Raw genomic sequence first — 614 nt, forward strand, 5'->3', positions numbered from 1 at the left:
CTTCCTTTCTTTTCTTATGTTGATATACTGTAGAATGGTTCATGTAGAGTTTAAGGAGGATTCTAGTGTAGAGGCACGAATTTCGGACGACTTATCGAGCTCTGAACAAATAAAACAGAGAATATTTTTTCTCTCCATTATTACATTTTTTGTTTATTTATCTTTTAACTTTTCAAACGTAACACGATGCTTTTTATCAAGAGACGCAAGGAAATTGCACCGGTTTGACAAACATGTGTCCAAAAAATAGAGGGGATTATCTTCAAAACACGAGCGAATTGTTGACGTAGGACTACGAAATGATTTTATTCATTCGCTTGTTTATGACTCTGGATATTATTCAGAAATATATTGAAACAGCTCATTAGTAGAATGTTTTGGTGACATGAAAAGGGCATGTTATAAATTTGATATTTTGTTCATATACAAAACCAAATTCCCAATATAGAGACTGTCCAGTTATGAGAAAGATTTCTGATTTGAAATACATATGTTAGACTTGATATATCCGATTTAGATTCTTGATTCTTACCGTATTACAAACATCAAACACAGGTTTTGGGTATAGATTCGGGTTCCGGAGCCGAATTGTCAATAGTTCAAATATTTTCAGC

The sequence above is a fragment of the Toxorhynchites rutilus genome, chromosome 2 (genome assembly GCF_029784135.1).
Source record: "Toxorhynchites rutilus septentrionalis strain SRP chromosome 2, ASM2978413v1, whole genome shotgun sequence".
NCBI lineage: Eukaryota > Metazoa > Arthropoda > Insecta > Diptera > Culicidae > Toxorhynchites > Toxorhynchites rutilus.